The sequence below is a fragment of the Macrotis lagotis genome, chromosome 1 (assembly GCF_037893015.1).
Source record: "Macrotis lagotis isolate mMagLag1 chromosome 1, bilby.v1.9.chrom.fasta, whole genome shotgun sequence".
Taxonomy (NCBI): domain Eukaryota; kingdom Metazoa; phylum Chordata; class Mammalia; order Peramelemorphia; family Peramelidae; genus Macrotis; species Macrotis lagotis.
In genome coordinates this window covers 669,518,635-669,538,147 of record NC_133658.1, presented here as the reverse complement: position 1 = coordinate 669,538,147, position 19,513 = coordinate 669,518,635, and the positions used below count along the sequence as shown (strand labels likewise).

At 33.5% G+C, this 19,513-nt stretch overlaps 1 protein-coding gene across 3 annotated transcripts in view; it reads right to left on the bottom strand.

The window, feature by feature from the left end:
* The window catches only part of TFPI (tissue factor pathway inhibitor), an 87,582-nt gene extending 68,273 nt beyond the window's left edge, over nucleotides 1-19,309 (bottom strand). For 2 of the 3 annotated variants that reach the window (XM_074215534.1, XM_074215537.1), the window contains exon 1: nucleotides 19,007-19,308. The gene's annotated coding sequence lies outside the window, so the exon portion shown is untranslated. Of the gene's footprint in view, nucleotides 1-13,636; nucleotides 13,708-19,006 lie in introns of all 3 variants that reach the window. The other variant, XM_074215535.1, reaches the window with a different exon arrangement.
* Nucleotides 19,310-19,513: the final 204 nt, after the last annotated feature.

Here is a 19,513-nt window from a genome sequence, read left to right as displayed (position 1 = left end):
CACAGCCCTCTCTAACTTAAATTCAATTCACTTGCATGTCATGTCATCGCATCCCTGAAGTCATGGTCCTGTTTGAGAACAACAATTTAATATGTCTTGTAGAGTCTAGTCATGCAAAAGATTTCCATATTAGTCATTTTGTGAAGGAAAATATAGCAAAAGGAAAACCCTTCAAGAAAAATAAAGCAAAAATATATGCTTAAATCTGCATTCAGACATCATCAATTCTTCCTCTGTGGTTGGATAGCATTTCTCTTCATACATTCTTTAGTGATGTATTGAATCATTGTATTGCTGAGAAAAACTAAATAATTCATTAGCTGAATATCTTATAATATTGCTGTCACTTTATACATATCACATTTTACTTTTTACATTAGCACATGTAAGTTTTTCTAGTTTTTTTTGAGCACATCATTTCTTGTAGCTTAATAGTATTCCATCATAATCACATACCACAATTTATTCAGTCATTGCCCAATTGACGGACATTCCCCTCAATTTCCAATTATTTGACACCAAAAAAGAGTTGCTATAAGTATTTGTACATATAGATACTTTTCTTTTTTTAAAAATCTCTTTTGAGATACAAACTTAGTAGTGGTATTCCTAGGTCAATGGGTATGCATGATTTTATGGTTCTAAAATATTCTAAAGAATGGTTGAATCAGTTTACAATTTTACCAACAATGCATTAGTACTTCATTTCCCCACATTTGTCATTCTCCTGTTCTCTTGTATTAGCCAATTTAATAGATATGAAGTAATACCTCAGATTTGTGTTAATTTGCATTTCTCCAACCAATAGTGAGTTGGAGCATTTTTTTTTAAAATAAGGCTATAGATAGCTCTGATTACTTCATCTGAAAAATGTTCATATTTTAACATTTTTCAATTGAGGAATGGCTCTTATTTTTTATGAATTTGACTCAGTTTTCTATAAGTTGAGAAATGAAGCCTTTTTCAGAGAAATCTTGATCCAGTTTTTTTCTTAGTTTTCCATTGCTAACTATATCTCTTCCATACTACTTCCCACTCCTCTTCTTTCACCCTGACTCTCCCAAAAAGTTGTTTTGTCTCTGACCACCCCCTCCACTAATTTGCTCATTCTTCTATCATCACCCCCCCCCCTCCCTTCTCTTTATCCCCTTCCTCTCCTACTTTCTGTAGGGTAAGGAATAGATTTCTATGCCCAATTGAGTGTGTAAGATATTCCCTCTTTGAGCCAATTCTGATGACAGTACAGTTCACTCACTCTTCCTCACTTCTCCCCTTTTATCCTACACTGTCAAAACTTTCATGTATCCTTTATGAGAAATAATTTACCCTATTCTACCTCTCTTTTCCTTTCTCCTCCTTATAGTCCTCTCTCACCCCTTAATTTTTGCTTTGTAGATATCATCAATTCACACTCAACTTATTCCTATTCCTTATCTCTGTATATACTTCTTCCTACTGCCCTAATGTGTTACCAGAATCAACTTCCTAAGTAGGAATGTAAGTAACTTAACTTTATTAAGTCCCTTTCATGCTTACCCTTTTATGTTTCTCTTGAGTCTTATACATGAAAGTCAAATATTTTAATCAGTTCTGCTCTTTGCATAAAGAATGTTTAAAATTCTTTTATTTCATTGACTATTGATTCCCCCCCCCAAAAAAATTAGGCTGACTTTTGCTAGGTAAGGGATTCTAGGTTTCAATCCTAACTCCTTTGCCCTGTGTAATATTACTTTACAAGGCTCCCAATCTTTTAAATTAAGAAACCACTAAATCTTCTGTTGTTAGGTTTTTCTTTTTGACCTAGGAGTTTGGGAATTTGGAATATTCCTGGAAGTTTTCATTTTGAGATCTTTTTGCAGGAGATTATTGTTGAATTATTTCAATCTATATTTTACCCTCTGGATTTCCTTGATAATTTTTAGGAAGACACTGTTTAGGCTCTGCTTTTGTTCAGGTAGTTAGTTGAATAAAGTTTAAATTATCCCTCTTGGATCTGTTCTCCAGATCAGATGTTTTTCTAATGAGATATTTTAAATTGGCTTCCATTTTTTCATTCTTTTCGTTTTGTTTTATTGTTTCTTGACTTCTCATAGAATCATTAACTTCCATTTACTCAATTCTACTTTTTAAGGAGTTTTTTTAAAGAGTTTTGTGAGTCTTTTTCTATTGACCAATTCTTCATTTTTAAGGCATTTTTCTTTTCATTGTTGTTTTTTTTTTTGGACCTCTTTTACCATTTGGCCTAGTCTGTTTGTAAAGATGTGATTTTCTTTTCTTTCTTTCTTTTTTTTTTTTGCAAGGCCACACAGCTAGGTAATTAGTGTCTGAGACCAGATTTGAACTCAGGTACTCCTGACTCCAGGGCCAGTGCTTTATCCACTGCTCCACCTAGCTGCCCCATGTGTGATTTTCTTAAAAATTTTTGTGTCTCCTTCAACAAGATGTTGACTTGGGTTTTTTTACTATTATTTTTCATTTCTCATATGTATACATATAGATGCATATATATATATATATATATATATATATATAAATTTAATCATTTTAACTCTTGCTATTTATTTCATTTCTTCATTTTTTTAGTTCCTTTGTTGATACTGAACAAATACTTATTCACTTGAATTGTATGACCTTAAGGAATATTTAAATGAAAGACTTTTTGAAGCTGTGATCTTCATTTGTGACTATAACAATAATTAAACATTATTCTATGGAACTTATTTAATGAGTTTTTATTAAATCTGGCATATTTTAAAAACCACTAGGTTTTGGATTCAGAAGACTAAAGAAGAAGAATAAACCTAATTTTCTTATTTATTAAAATGGCATAGAAAAGATGAGTTCCAAATATAAATCCCATCATACTAAATTGAATTCTGACTCTTTCTTGTTGTCTAGATACTGTATATATATTTTTAGTAGCTAAAGGAAAATATTATTAAAACGAGTTTGGCACTTGAGAATTTCTAAGAGAATTAACACAATGTCTTTAGGACAGAAATAAAAATAGAACAGAAATCAAACTATAATTAAAGTACACCATTAACTCACAATTGGGAAGAACATATTATGGTCCTTAATGTCTATGTAGATTTGAGTTTCTAAGTTTTTATCATTATTATTTAATGATCACTTAATTTATTTTTCTTTTTAATTGCTACTCCATACCAAATTATGGAAGAATTCCAATATAAGTGAATTTTAGAATTCAAACTTTCTTCAAGATTTAACTCATGTACCCATTATAGAAAATTTCCTCCTGAAACATGTTTATGTGCTTAGATCATGAACTCTCTATAGGAGAACCCTCCTGGTCCATTTGTTACTTCCATATTTACATTTAAATCTATCAGTTGAATGTAAGCTCCTTCAGGATCTGTTATTTGTTTCATTTTTTTTTTGTTTTATTTTGACTTTATGTCCCTAAAATTCACCATAATACTTTATAAATTTAGTGAAACTTCAGTAATGTTTTTTTAACTAGGCTGGGCTATCTCACTCCTCAGAGGAGAGTCCCAAATAAGCCCCCTCTCTCTCTCTTTCTCATTATTCTAATTAGCTCCTAGTCCCATTCCTAACTGCTGTTGTTCCTCTGATGGGCCAAAAGAGAAAGGCAGCAGTGATTTATGTCAGTATATCCCTGGTTGCCACATCATTTTATCCTTTTCTTTCCATTGCAACAGAAACACCAAAATGACCCTCCTGAGTGAAAGTAATCTTCCACTAAACTCAGAAATCTCTCTGACAGTTACCACTAAGGGACAATGTATGAATTATATACCACATCTATCAAGTTATAACTTCTAAAGGAGAAAGATGTATCCCTAAATTTGTTCTCACTTTCTTCATAGCTCTTCATATAGTAGGGATTCTTCCTTGGGGGAGATAGCATAATATAAAGAAATGAGCTTGTGAACTAAGAGGTTAGAAGACATGGCTTCAAAACTCAACTTTTTATTAGTTTATTAGCTTATAATTTGTTCTGTAATTATTGACCAGTCATTTGCACTTTCTCTGCCTAATTTACTTTATACATAAATTTGCAATAAAAAATATTTGAGCTCCCTCTTCCACAGGTATGACAATTAGGTAATATTGCTAGATATAGTAGATATAACTCCAGGTCTAGTGTCAAAAAGATCATCTTCCTGATTTCAATTCTGGCCTGAGACACGTTTTAGCTGTGTGAAACTGATCAAGTCATTTAACCCTGTTTGCTTTAGTTTCTTCATCTGTAAAATGAGCTGGAGAAGGAACTGACAAATCATGCCAGGATCCTTCCAAGAGAATCCCAAATGGGGTCACCAAAAATTAGATGGGACTGAGATGGCTGAACAGCAACAACTACCATCACCACAGATGCTGTATTTTGAGGAAAAATTTATTTTTTAGATTTTTTTTTGCAAGGCAAATGGGGTTAAGTGGCTTGCCCAAGGCCACACAGCTAGGTAATTATTAAGTGTCTGAGACCAGATTTGAACCCAGGTACTCCTGACTCCTGGGCCAGTGCTTTATCCACTGCACCACCTAGCTGCCCCTATTTTGAGGAAAATTATCAGGGAATTATCCGAATATGAGATATTATCTGAATATGAGCTATTATAATAAGATGTTCATTATCAGTTCTTTCTCTTAAGTTCTTATATGTGAATAGGTCTTATTCATAATTATGACTAAATTCTTCTTAACATTATTTTTTTTGTATTATATCATTTTTTATGTTTACTACTTGCCATGGATATACTTTAAAAAAAAATTAAATATTTTATTTATTTGCTTTTCAAAACTACATACAATTTTTACCAATCATTTTTTGGCAAGGCTTTGAGTTTTATATTTTTTTCCTCCCTCCCTTCCCTCTCCCTTCCCTTGATAGAAAAAAGTCTAATATAGGTTCTACATTTATAAATCTATGGATATACCTCTAAGTTTTGCTTTCAAGGAGGATTGATTTGTAATCATAGATTTGTGTTCAAGACCTAACTTTGCTATTCACTTTTTGTGAGAACCCTGGAAAGTCAGAAAAACTGTCTTAAGAATTTCAACTTCCTCAACTATAAAGGGAAGCATTTAGACTAATGTCTTCTAAGACCTTTCCAGATTTTAAATTTAAATTTATTATTCAAAAGAAAAGTGCTATCTCTTAGTTTGAGAAATTGATGACCCAATTATAGTTTTCATGGTTTTACAAATATCCATTATTTGCAAAGGAATGTGAGCTCTTTGAAGGCAGATATTCATTTGTTTTTGTTTTTGTATTCCCAATGGCCAACACATTGCTTGGCATATAGTAGCCACTTAATAAAATAATTGTTAATTTAAACAGTTAATTACTTACATTTTCAATCAACCTTTTGTCTTTCCAAACTCAAAACTCCTATTTGGCTACTCTCTATTCTCATAAAGCATCTCTAATTCAGTGAAACACAAGGTAGCATTTCTGGCAGACAATAATAGGAGTACACTTTCTTCTTTTTCCCAGGAAAAAAGTCATCGAATTTTCCATTGTCATATCCAAAATCAATTAAAAGTAAAAAAATAAAACCCAAATAATTTAATGAACCTGATATAGAATTATTATAAAATGCAGAATTTTCCCATTATTATGTAATCTATAAAGAAGAGAGAATGAAATTTCTACTCTCTTATCCTGTGACTTGGTTTTGTGAATTCAAGACTACAAATGGAAGTGAGTTGATGACTTGTCTATACATATATAAATATAAAATACAATATAATGGGGTATTAATTTATTCAATATTTATTTAGTCTCCTTTTTTTGTTCCTCATATGATCCCACTTTTGTTATATAATATTTGTCATTCATTCTCCTTTTTTTTTTTTTTTTTTAGATTTTGCAAGGCAGTGGGGTTAAGTGGCTTGCCCAAGGCCACACAACTAGGTAATTATTAAGTGTCTGAGGCCAGATTTGAACTCAGGTACTCCTGACTCCAAGGCCAGTTCACTATGCACTGCACCACCTAGCCGCCCCTGTCATTCATTCTCAAAGAAGACCATGACATCAGAGAGATAATGCCATGGCAAATCACGTGAATTGAATTTGAGTGAAGAGGTGCTGTGCTAAGTCACCAGCCTGACTTTCTCCTCCAGAGTCATATGGATTCAGTGGCCAGACATGAATGAGGACAAATGGAGAAGGCTCTGTGGTTCAGTGGATAGAGCAGTGGCTTTGGAGTCAGGAGGATGGGTAGTTTGAATCTGGTCTCAGATGACAAACTAGCTGTGTGATCCTGCCAAGTTACATTTGCATATTGTATATCTATCTACCTAAAATCATTTCTTATTATACAAAGGCATGTCTATTTTGTTTTGTAACCTTCTAAAAGTTAAGGGTTAATATTCTTAAATACTGTATGGAACAATAGATGAAACAAAGCAAATGGAAGAGGACAAGTATGACAAGAGTATGACAAGAGCAGGAATGAGAATGTGGTCAGTAATCTTGAAGAACAGGCAGTCAGTCAAAAAGGGTGAAATCAAAAGGGAGTAGTTACCTAAAAGAAGATAATAAGACAAGTACATAATGAAGGTCCCTCAGACTTTGGGGGATTGAGGAAACATGTAACAATGGAATGAGATTGGAATTGGGAGTAAGACAATCTAATTTCAGATGATCATAGATTTAGAGCATCAATGGATTTAAGAAGCCATTTAGTCCTGGCTAAGATGACAAAAAAAGGAAAATGAAAATATTGTAGTGCTTGTAGGGAGGATTGGGATATTAATGCATTGTGGGTGGAGTTGTGAACTAATCCAATCATTCTGGAGAGCAATATGAAACTATAGCCAAAGAGCAATAAAACTATTTATACCCTTTGACCTAGCAATTCCAACACCAGGCCTATGTACAGAAGAAATCATAAAAAATGAGAAAAGTCCCACAAGTTTCAAAATATTCATAGCAGCATTTTTTCTAGTAGTAAAGATTCAGAAATTGAGGGGGATGCCCATCAATTGGGGAAAGGCTATGGAGTACTAATGTTCTATAAGAAATCATGAATGATCAACTTCTAGAGAACCATGGAAAAAATTACAGGAACTGTTGTTGATCAAAGAGGGTAGAACCAAGAATATTGTACACATTAATAATACTGTGAATTGATCAACTTTGATGGATGTAGCTCCTCTCAACAATTCAGAGATCTAGGACAACCCTGGGAGATCTGCTATAGACAACACCATCCACATCCAGAGGAAGAAAAACAAAACAGAACCACAAAACCCCTGAATGAACACTATGTTCCCTTTTTTAAAAAAAAAACCTCATGTTTTTGCTTCCTATCTCATGGTTTTCTTTCATTTCCCTTAGTCCTAATTCCTTATACAGAAAATGACTTATCTATAAACGATGTTAAACACAAATGTATATGTACAATGTTCACCTAGACTGGTCTCTGCTAAGGGGAAAGGTTGCAAATGGCATGTGGATGAATGTTGGTTTTTAGTTTCTCTATTTGTGAAATAATTTAGTTTGACTAAATGACCTTTTTTCCCCAATTGATACTTTATTTTATTTTACCAATATCAATAGATGGAGTAAACATTTCAGAAGAAGATACAGAATGATGAAATTAGCTTGAGAAATATAGAGTAAGTAGTATGCCCACCTTTCCTCCAAGTCCAGTATTAGCTTGAGAAGGAGAAATGCCTTAAGTAAGAAGAAATGAGAGGAGCAATAAATCTTGAAAATAGTGTCCAAGGATAGGATATCTTTTGGAGAGAAACATATTTCTAAGAACAAAACTAAAGAGAATACATATTTAATACAGAACTCAAAAGTAAAACTTCTAATGTCAGTTTCAGAGGCTGCTTCCTGGGTGGCTGAGGTATAAGATGGAGTGTTTGATGCATATGAGTGAACAACAGGGTCAATAAATATCTGGACAATCTAGTAGCTAATTGTTGTGGTCATTCAGTGTTTTCAGTCATGTCTGACTCTTTGTGACGCCATTTGGGGTTTTCTTTCAAACCTACTGGGTGAATTTGGTTTTTTTGTTAGGTAAAGAAACTGAGATAAACAGGGTTAAGTGACTTGCCCAGGATAACATAACTAGTAAGTGACTGAATTTTCCTGACTCCAGATCCAGTATACCTAGCTGCCCTCAAGCCTTTAGGGGAAGAACTAAATTCATACTCCACATTATTTCTGTAACTTCTACTAGAAGATATTTTGAACGAGAAAAACCAGGATACAAAATGGAAACTGCATTTATCCAGACTGGGGTTTCTGAAAGGGTAAGTTGGGGAAAACACAACACAGGGAGTGGGTGGTACAGGTGGATGGGAGATAGAAAATTATATAATATGAGGAAAGAAAGTAGACTGGTTTCATTGGGAGAGTTTGTGAAAGAATAAAATGTATTATCAATAGAAATATAAGTTGTAATCAGATTGCAAAACTTTAAAATTCGTATAATAGAATGATTATTTTACCCTAGAAGTAAGAAGGAGTCACTACATGAATAAATGAAAAAGTTAGACTAAAAGAAACTGGAAGTCTTCTGTTTACAGATAGCTCAATTCCAAGCACAGTTTACTTCTTGGAATACTCTTCTCTAACCTGAACTCTAACTCAAACTCATTCTAATTAATATTAAATATTAATATCACTGTCATAAGCACATAAAGTCTTCTGAAGATTGTTTTAATACTGCAGGTCTACCTTTTATTTCTGCAATAACTGAATTTCTTTCATATCTCTTTTATTGGGATCAATCTTATTAAGAATGTACCTATTGCTCTCTTCCTCAAAATTTTTCTGAAACAATTTTATAATTTTCCTGTAGAATCTGGGCAACGTGTCAAAATATAAAAAATGAGAAAAGAAAAAAGGAAGTCTTATTTGATGACGTTTGAAGTGAACTTCATATGAAGAAGTCTAGCAATGCTTCTACCATGTTTTGAAACAGAATCCTTTACTTGGTTGTGGTATTCTTGGAATCAGTTGAGAAACTCAGAGTTGGAAAGAACTTCTTTGAGAATATTTTGTGCAATAAAATTATTTCAAAGAAAAGGAAAGTAAAACAATCTATAAGTTAGCAGTAGAATCAAAATTGTAACTCTCATTTTTATTCAGTTGGAATTTTTCAGCTTCCACCATATTCTTCTAAGATGTTCTTCCAGTAGTATAAGTTTGCCTGCTAATATAGTTCTTCTGTCTCTCACAGTTGAGAATGTACACTCATTCTTTGATGTGATAGAGAAGCTATTTATTATAGTATGAGGAAAGAAGATGATAGTAAATACAGTTTGGTAGATATTTGATATGAGTTCCCATGTTTTCTTGTTCATTCACTCAACAAGCACCAGTGCCAGTATGATATGTGGAATGAAATGTCAAATACAGGAGACAGTTATTGGAACAATTTGGTTGGAATATAGAAAATATTAAGAAAGCAATGAGCCCTGAATTGGAAAGATGGGTTGGATAGATTGTAACAGGTTTTCAAGTCAAACAGAAGAAATTTGTATTTTTTGTCTCACTTTTTCACATATATATGTATACACACACACACACACACACACACACACACACACACACACACACACACACACACATAGATAGATAGATAGATAGATAGATAGATACATTTTAGTTGTTTTGTTTTTTTTGCAAGGGTTAAGTGGCTTGCCCAAGACCACATGGTTAGGTAATTATTAAGTGTCTGAGGTCGGACTGAACTCAGGTACTCCAGACTCCAGGGCCAGTGCTCTATCCAGTGCACCACCTAGACACCCCTTCACATCTATTTTTGATGTGACTCTCAGCAATCACTTAATCTCTCAGGATATTATTAGGTATACATATATATACATATATATGTATATGTATATATATGTATATGTGTATGTATATATATAATATACCTTTAATTATTGAGGATTATGTTATATAAGTATATTATATAATATTATATGAGTATATACACATTGTTGAGGAAATACTTGGACTTGTATTGTTAAACTGAAATAGAAATGGAGGCTTCATGGGACTCATTCTTTCAGAGCTCCTATATTTCTTTCTTATTCATCTGGTATTTACCCTAGTTCTACTATGGGCAACCAAAGAACTTCATAGCATTTGTATGGCTATGAGGTTTTGCCCTGGAGCTATTTTGTAGAGTACTTAATCTCTTATCAAGTGATATGAAGGGACTTTTGTTTTTGTTTTTGTTTTTGCAAGGCAATGGGGGTTAAATGACTTGCCCAAGATAACTTAGCTAGGCAATTATTAAGTGCCTGAGGCCTATTTTGAATTCAGATCCTCAGGATTCCAGGGCCTGTTCTGTATCTAATGCACCACCTAGTTGCCCCAAAGGGATTCTTTATTGTATTTTCCATGGGTGCAATATTTTACAGCAGTATTAAATTCTGTGGTTGGACTTTGTCTTATCCAATTCATGTATCATTTAAATTATTTGCTTCTCTGCATTTAGTTCACTGTTAAAACATCAGACTCTTTCAAATAGTCTCTCATTTGGATGCCATAACACTTAGGGTCCCCAAATCTCCTACATTTTCTTATGTGTCAGGTTCTCCCACTCTGTTTCAATCTAATGCTCTTCTAAATCTCCTTAAGGAGACAGAACACTTAGACTAAAAGGGAAAATAGGTAAACCAAACTTGGCTGTTAGTAAATCCCAGACAAGCTGGAATTGTTCTGAAGAGGACAAGCAAAATGGTGAGAGAATTACAGTATATTCCATATGATGATCAATGAGGAGTATTCTGACTAGAGAAGAAAAGACTCAGAGGGACCAAATAACTATTTTCATATTTTTAAGAAGTATCATCACATAGAGTACAATTTAGATTTGTGCTGTTTGCCTTTAAAAGGAAGGATAAGAAACAATAAATGAGATTGCAATGTGGCAAATATATCTTTTGGGGTAAGTACAAGTTTCCTAGCAATTAAAGTTATCCAAAAAGTGCAATTCTTATCTCAAAAAAAATAGTAATTTCCTTCTTATAGAGTTTATTGAAAAAAAAAGATGGGTATGTTTTTGAGTAAATACTGGTTATGTATAAGTTGGACATGTCAGCTTCTTTAACCCCTTTCAATTGGAAAGTTTTGTAATTCAGGAGTTTCTATGAATTCTATTTATAGCATTTTTGTACTCATTCCACAATTTATTTGGAGTTCTAATTTAGTACCCACAAAAATATAACCCCAAGTTTTTCTCCTGTGCAACTTGTTCTGTCTACTTCATGCTTCACAGTAAGGTGTGAGGGCCTTCATTATATGGAAGTATCCTTTTAAAATACACAAATACATACACACACACACAAACACACAAACACACAAACATACACAGACAGAGACACATTCCTCCTCCTAGTTAGGAAACTAGTCATGGTCTCTTCCAATTCTACTTTGTCCCCTGCTTCCTCTTCTCATTTGTATTCCAGAATCCAGGAAAATCTGATGTACTTCTCTGTTTCCTGTGATATCTTACATCAGAGAATATATGAAGAAATAACCATTTTAGGATATTCTTTTCAGAAACTGTGGATTTGGCAAAAACTACTGTCCATTCAGTGGAAGATACTACAACAACAAAAGGGAGGAACATAATATAATAGTGACAGAGAAGTAAGACATTGGCAATATTTTAGTGTAATCTTTTGGGTTGAAAGGAGAGAAGGGAAAGGAATATAATTAAGGACTTCCTTGTGTTTCAGTAGAGGTAACATTATATTACAGTATTACATTATTATTACAGTATTTCCCAAAGCTTTATCTTCCATGAGCTGAGTTTAGGGCTTAGTAAAAGTCAGAAATATATAGGACAGTGAAGAGGAGAGCAGTAGAGAAGATGAATAGAAACAAAGTGTGATGGCAATTAAGGAAGGATGATCAGAAAGAATACCACTCTCTTTTTCTCAAAGATATGGAGAGTAATGCAGAAATAGTTGGTTACATGGTTGTGCAGTTATAAGAATTTTGAAAGACTTTGCAAGCTTCCTATATACAAATATTGAAAACTACAGAATTCTATCATTTCTATATATGGATTTAGAGAGAAAAAAGTTTTGAAGATGTTGTTGAATAGTTTGTATTGAAAAGACAACTTTCTAGTACTAAAGTCTTTAAAGGGCAAAAGAGCAAAATTTGAATTAAAATACTACCACTGCAGTCAATAAACAATCTTAAGATTAGTCACCACCAAAATCAAGGTGAATTATCTTTGTTTCTACTTATCCAAACACAACTATATATGCACACATATGTACTAAAATATATGAATAGATGTGGTATAGTAAGTGGGGTAGATAGACACATTCAGGGAGAACTGGGTTTAAGTACTTTGCTGTACTTCAATCACAAAAATATTTCTTTAAAATATGCTGATAAAAAGAGCAAAGAAATTTGAGTCAGGAGATCTGAATTCTAATTCTAACTTTGCCACTAAGTGACTATGTGACTTTCAGCACACAATTCAACTCCTTTAAGACTTAGTTTCCTAGTATGTTAAGCAATAAGTAAATAATCTCTGTGACTGGAAAGGGTTACAGACTAGACATGTGGTAAGAATGAAAGATAACAAACGGAAAGTTAAGTATAGCATAAGTAACCACAAAAAATGAAAAATTTTAAGATTCAGAAAATCCTACCATGACTTGAGCAGATTGTGAATGAATAGAAGAGAACATCTAGAATGGTTTAGCCAAAATACTAAAATATCAGTATTTTTTATATTTGTATAATAAATTGTCTATAGAGTACAAAATAACCAAAATTTATTTTATCTTTGCCCTCAAACCCATCCCTCACCCAAACTTTCTTGTTACCAGCAAGTGTACTACTATTCTTCAAACTTAATATCATTCTTGATTCTTACTCATTTTCTCCAAATATAAAGTTCTTTTAAAAATCTTCTTAATTTGGGGCAGCTAGGTGGTGTAGTGAATAGAGCACTAGCCCTGGAGTCAGGGGGACCTGAATGCAAATCAAAGGGCCTCTGACACTTAATAATTACCTAGCTATGTGACCTTGGGTAAGTCACTTAACCTCATTGCCTTGCAAAAAAAACAAAAAAAAATCTTATTAATTCTATCTCCACAATACCCTTTTCCACTAACAAATTCACAACCTTAGTTAACATCCTTTCTACTAGAGTACTATAATAATTTCTTCCCTAGTTACCCTACTTCAAATTATTCTACTTTATGTTCAAACACAAGCACAAAAGAAAGTTTCCTCAAATCTAATCTATAAACTACAGTGACGTTTTATTACTTCTTGAACCAAATATCTAAACATGTCCTTTTGCTACTTCTTTGGTCCTTTTGAACATCCCTCTCCTCCAAACACTGTAATCTAGCCATATTATCCTAATGTTCCACTGTACATATGATGATCTATTCCCTGGCAGCCTTGCATCATCTATAGACTTAGAATGCTGTCCTTTTCCCCCTTTTGCTTTGTGGAATGTCTGACTCCCTGTGAGACTCAGATCAAGTCTCACTTTCTACATTCTTTCTTAATTCCCCACAACCTAGTAGCTAGTATCTTGTCTCCCCATATTACTATATTACTATAAAGGAGAAAAGTCTTTTTTTAGAATGCCTACTATATTAACAGGAATTCAGCTAATCACTTTACAAATATTACCTCAAGGTCTTGTGAGCATCATGATGGCAGACTAGAAATTTTCTCTATTGCAGATGAACTCTCAGACCTTTCTGAAACAAAAATTATGGATCAAAGATATAACAACTTTGATTGTTTCCATAATCTAGGATCCCTAGAACCCAAAAGAAAAATTTTAAAACCCCACTCAACCCAACTTGTTGATTCTGAACCTACTTAGCAGCCCTTTTCTGTCTTCCATACTATCAGGTGCTAGACTGGTATACAAGGACAAGATACAGAATTACATGAACACACACCTTTCCCCCCTTTTGCTTTGTGGAATGTCTGACTTCCTGTGAGACTCAGATCAAGTTTCAATTTTCCCCTCCTATTTTCTAGTGCTATGGAACTACTTGCTACAGACTGTGGAATTTTGCTTAGGTCAGCATGGCCACACCCGTTCAGAAGCAAAGGCAGCTGAATCTGAAAGGTTTAGGTACCAACCAAGCAAAGGTCTGAATTGCATCTACCCCTGAGCTTCCAGAGAACTAGGGAAAGCAGACTCTGAACTTACATTGGATGAGCCCTGGAGGCACTGAAACTTGAAAAGTCTGCATATCTTATAAAGTGGGGTAGTGGGATGATCCCTGGAGTAGAAGAAAAGCTTAGACACAGAGAGATTTCAAAGCAAATGTAGGGAAAAAATTATAGATCAGTAGTGGACTGCATAACAAGGAACATGGCGATGGGACTGTGCCTACCATGGGTTGTTGTTGCTGCTGTTCCTTGTCCTTCATTCTTGAAGATCATTACACCGTGGAGGTGATACCATGACAAGCACATGAATTGAATTTGAGTGAGGGGGATGTTGTGCTAAGTCATCAGCCTCACCTTCTCCTCCAGAGCCACCCAGGATTAGAGGCTAGATATGGATCAGGTTAACTAGAGTTGGCTCTGGCTGTGACTCAGTCCCCCTTAAGTGACTTGCTCAAGGTCAAGCAGCTAGGAAGTGTCTCAGGCCAGATTTGAATTTAAGACCTCCTGAGTTCACAGTCAGTTCTCTATTCATTGTGCCATCTAGCTGCCCTGGGACAATTTCTTCAGTACCTGAAATAACTGGCACTGTATTGGAAAATGTGGCACAATGGAAAAAGAATCCATTTAAGCAATGTGCCTAGAAGGGAGACCCTAGAAGGGGAGACCCATGATAGCTTCTGTAAACCTTAAAAATCATGAGATAAAATAAAAGGAGAGACTACATGAGACATGAAATTTTGTTCTCTGGGATGTACTACAAATCTATCTATGGAAGTCATCTGTCAAAGATAATGCCTAAAGATGGTGGAATCCATTTATAAAGATGACAACCCTGTGCAGAGGGAAATTGGGATATTAATACAACAGCAAGGGGCAGGGGAAGGATTGGAAATATATTTATTGACAAGAATAGTCCAAAATCTTAAACCTCCCAGGAGGCCATTCTAATAAGTTGTACAAATTTTCATCAAAGAGCATCATCCTTATACAATACTATCTTGTCTAAGGAAGGAGGCATTCTTTCATGAGTTAAAGTATAAGAAGAGCAGGACAAGTACTCCTTTTATCAAGTCTAAAGAAGGACACTTTCCATTCCTCACAAAGAGCTAAGAAAATCAACCTTTGACCAGGAATATAATTTCGATACTTTATATGCATATATTATATGAAAAATTTTAAAAAAGAGATACCAGATGATTAAAGGGGTCATGAAAACAGTATGAGGGTCTAGACTAAACAGAAAGCTAATGAAAAGAGAGAAATCCCTTTTGTAAAGGCATGCAAAAAATGAAATGTATGTGATATACTATTAGCCACAACTCAATAGATAAATGATCAGGGGTTATGAAATTCCTCCCAAAACAATAAAATACTCACAAAACATATAAAAATTATCCAAATAAAAGGAAAATGTTAATTAAACCAATCCTAAGGTTTTACCTCATACCTCATAAATTGGCAAATGTGTTATAAAATATCAAGTGGACATTGGAGGGATTTTGAAATCATATATACAATAATACATTGGGAGAATTATTAAAGGATACACAATTTTGCAAATGAAATTAGAATTATGTAAATAAAGTGATTAAAAAGTCCATACCCTTTGAACCAGATATTCTTTAAGAAGTAGCTGATAAGAAAAAAAAAGGTTCTCATCTACTCAAAAATATTTATAGCAGCACTTTTTCATATATCTAAAAAATTGGAAAGAGTCCATCGATTAGAGTTTGACTAAATAAATTTTGACCCACAAATGTAATAGAATATCTTTGTGCTATAAGAAATTATATTTGCATTGAATAAATAGCAGCATGGAAAGAACTAAAGCAGAATGAAATAATCAAAATCTTGAAAATAACATACACAATGCAACTACAATGTAAACGAACAGAACAGTGACACTAAACATTAAATATAGTGTGTTACATTATATATCAGATGTAACATAAAAGAAGAGTTCTGAAGGATTTTACACATTGTGCATGTTTTGGTACCTTTTTTTCAATGTATGGAGCAGTTGTGTTGAATTTTTATTTTCTAAAAAAAAACTGCTTGCCACATGGGATGGCTCTCAGGGAGGGAGGGGTAGTGGGAGGGATACTATGGTAATTATAAGAAAAAGAAGACATTTTTTTTAAAATGTTAAAAAATATCTCATTTGATCCTCCAAATCTTGGGAAATAGGTGCTTTTTATTGTCCCCTTTTTACAACTGAGGAAACTAAGACAAAGGTTAAGTTTTTTGCCCAGGATAACACAGCTAATGAATCTGTAAGGTCAGATTTTAATTCTGGAATTTCAGGTTGTGTACATTATCTATTGTACCATCTAAATGTCCTATATATAAACATTCTGGTCTATTTCTCTTTCTCTCTCTTTCTTCTTTCTTTCTTTTCTTTCTTTCTTTCTTTCTTTCTTTCTTTCTTTCTTTCTTTCTTTCTTTCTTTCTTTCTTTCTTTCTTTCCTTCCTTCCTTCCTTCCTTCCTTCCTTCCTTCCTTCCTTCCTTCCTTCCTTCCTTCTTTCTTTCTTTCTTTCTTCCTTCCTTCCTTCCTTCCTTCCTTCCTTCCTTCCTTCCTTCCTTCCTTCCTTCCTTCCTTCCTTCCTTCCTTCCTTCCGTGTAATAGAAATCTATGTGTGTATATATATATATATATATATATATATATATATATAATAGGGAACATAATAAGTGCTTAATAAATTGTTGATTAGTTGCTTGATATATCATTTTAAACTGTGCAGAATGCTTTTGTCACAAAAATTTTGTGAAGAAAAATGTGCATGTATTAGAAAAGTTAAGTGGTACCCTCATGTCACACACATGGCTAGAAAGCATTGAAAATGGTATTGGAAGATAAGGATTTTGCCTGATTCCAGTCCTAGAATTTGTAACTTCAGTCTCTGAATTCTAGTAGAATAAGATCTACATACAAATTTTTCATGCAATATATTTTTATCAAAAAGAGATTTCCAATTAAATTACTTAATGAGATAGTAAGTTAAAGGTTTACTCTTTTAATCAACAATAGATGTCACAATACAGCTAATTGGATATTGAATATTCAAAGTCAGACTTGGTACACGTTTTTGAGAAAGGAAATAATTCTAGGTTCATTTTCTTTCTTCGTTAATTTGATATTCTGATTTATCCTTAATATTTTGATATTTATTATATACAACATAATAGAGTGATGCATTAAAAAAATAACAGTACTTAATACCAAGACAATGTCAAATACTTATCCATTATAAGAACGAAATGTTTCTGGTTTCTGTTTGCATCCATAGAATGAACTCTGTCAACATTCAAGTAGTCTTACATAATAGACCCTGAAAGATAATCTTTTTCTCTATTTTTTCCATTTTTTTTCAATTATTTTGAATTTTTATTGTAAACTTGAGTAAGATATAATTGTGCAATGAAATAGATACTTATTTCATTGTGGCATTTGAAGGATTTGTAGAAATATTGTAAAAAAGACGTTTAGAAGTTGAGAACTTCTGTATGATTTTCAAAGGTGTACTGGTCCTTGAATTCCCCTATGACATACATACAGTGTACTTCTTATAGAAATGACTATCTGGTTTGTTTACTTCCTTCCTTGGTTCTCCCTTTAGACTCTCAGGAAGAAAGGCTTAGGTTCATATCATACTCTATTATCCAAAGTCATTTTGTGACTAATTTCCAGAGCACTGAGTCATATTGAGTCTGTTGCTTATCATTTCTCTATTCTTCTTTTTTTCCCACACTATACTGGTTCTGTGACTTTGTTTTGTGCTTTTTATCCCCTCCTAAATTTTTAACTAGAATAAACTGTCCTCAAAAACAGAAAGCTGTTTGTTTCAGTTATGAGATCTGGAATTTTTTTTTTTACAATATATAATATTATATGAATCTATGCTGAGCTATCTAGCTCTAAAAACTCAGAATGGTTTCATATGCTATCACATCAAAGCAAAGGACTGATGTAAATTATAAATGATGTCTTTAAAAAATCCATATCTGTGATTTTTTTTTTTCATTGTGATGTTGAATAAGCCCTCAGAGGATATGGATCTCGATATTTGCTGCCTAAGTAAGAAGTTTCTTAGGGCACTGATTAAGTGATATGTCCACTTGTATGTGTTAAAGGAAGGACTGGAACCCAGGTCTTTTGTGATTATCCATTTCAATTGTGCCACTTAACTCTCTTTTGATCTGTTTTAAGACTACAAAGTTAAGGACTAGACCATCCTTATCACTGGTTAATGATCATAATAAAGATATTTGGGTCTCTTGAAAAAATTAACAAGTATCCCTAGAGGTTTTAGTTCACAAACTATTCATTTTGAACATTATACTTAATTTTGAAATAATACTAAATTCAACAAGTTGAAAAGGTTTCCCATTAGCACTTTCATCCACCCAGAAGACTCCATCAACTAAAAAATAATATTTTTCCTTCCAAAGTACTGGCTGACATTATTTAAGGGAAATACTATTCTCCTGAAGAAACAATTATACAACATGAAAAAATTAATAAATCACAATTCCTGAACTTTTTTATTGCTGCTATTTTTGAACATTTTATCAGGCAACCATTTCTCCATGTTTAAAAGAACAGAAAAGATTCAGAGTAAGAGCACAATCTCAACTTCTTTAAGAATAGAAGCCTCAATTTTCAAGGGCTAAGAGTTAGACTTTATATTTATTTGAATGACTGCTTATTTTGAATAAAGGAGGAATCAGTTTTCATCCCTGAGAATACAAGTCCCTCTTCCTCTCCCTATCTCTGTCTCAGTCTCTCTCCCCACCCCCTGCCTTGAAAAACAAAACAAAACGACCCCTGAATTTCTCATAAAAAGGAAAAAATATTACCAAGTACTCACCAGCAAAGTTTCTGCAGAAAGTTCTTGGAAAGGATTTTTTCAAAACAGAGTTGAGTTTAGTTTAACCCTCCAGGCATAAAAAGAAGATTTATCTCTTACTTTTTTCTTTCCTTTTCACCAAGTCAGTGAGCTAGAGGACTAGAAAATCGTGAAAGAAATGCAATTTGATCTTGTGATCTGGGTGAAAGGGAGAGGTAAGAACTTTAGATTCTACAGTCAGAGGTTGCTTCCGTCTATTGGAGCACAGAAGTGTTGCTCAGTTTGTTTCAGTGATCACCAACTTTGGGGAATAGCAGAGCTTCCTGTTTAGCTCATTCTAACCCAGCCTGCAGTTTAGGCTAATTTGTTTTGCCAAACCCTCAAAAGACGCCTTTCTAGCATGGAGGAAATGGGACAGGAAAACAGTTTCTATTCAGATTTCATTCTGTACCATTTTTAAATGAGGGCTTCTTAACATTCTTTTTTGTTTGTTTATTTGTTTGCTTTGTTTTGTTTTTGGTGTGTATG